We start from the raw sequence: 1,081 nt of genomic DNA on the forward strand, positions 1-1,081 counted from the left end.
GAAACAAGGGTTATCATAACGCTGAACTAGTGAGCAGGATGGAGGATACAAAGAACCATCCATACGTTCATACTTATAAAGTATGCTTCATTCTCTAAAACTCACTGAACAGCAAGAACACAAACTCAAGATTGAAAAGAAGCTTGGGATTACTTTTTTTTTAAACATACCCAGACTAACTAAAAATGACGCTCAGAGTCACAGGTAACTGACAACAGTACAAAATAAAACAGACTCCTAATAGCTGCTGTCAAATGCATAAAGATAGAAATTCAAGAACTGCAGCTTTCTAACTGTATTAACTCAAATTCAAATGATAAAAAGCATTTACTACGTACTGCTAAAGTAAAACAAGATCACTGAGTTCTTTAGTACTATGAAACAGTTGTGCTTCCCCATGTTCAGCTCTCCTGCATAACCCCCCGCTCAGGTTCCATAGAAAGGCCTTAAAAGCTAACAGGATGAGCCTATTTTAAGATCTGTATAAACTTTCCCCAGTACCAAAAGTATTGCTGGCTTAACAGATTTTTTTAGATCAGTAACTCATACAAAATAAAACGGGCCAGGGTGGAATTACACCCAGTACCACTTTGGCCGCGGTTTAAAAAGTCATATGATAGAGCGCTTTTTTTAATACCTCAAAGAACAGAATTAGCAAAAAACAGAAAATGGTATAAAATAATCACAGTACAAAAGCACATGCTGATACATATGCAGTTCATAGGCTCTCTGCTGAATTCAGAGCGCTGCTCCCGAGCACGCCTGATTTTCAGGAGCAAACAGAGCCTCTTGTCGCAGACTGAATAAGCCAGCGGCACGGAAACCGATGCTTATTTTCCCGAGATTTATTTAAAATAACCGAATCCGCCGCCAAATGTAGCGTGGGCAGAGCGAGGGCGGCATGGCTCCGCCGAAAGCCGAAGCAGGTCGGCCACTGCCGGCTGCACGGCTCGGCCGCTCCGCTTAGGGCGGGGCGCCGAGATGCGGCAGCTCCCATTGGCATGCCGGCACGCTCGGGGAGGGGAGAACCGCAGCAGGAAGACTCGATAAGGATGTGTGCGCGGGGGCTGTGCTACGAGGA

The sequence above is a fragment of the Lagopus muta genome, chromosome 5 (assembly GCF_023343835.1).
Source record: "Lagopus muta isolate bLagMut1 chromosome 5, bLagMut1 primary, whole genome shotgun sequence".
Lineage (NCBI taxonomy): Eukaryota > Metazoa > Chordata > Aves > Galliformes > Phasianidae > Lagopus > Lagopus muta.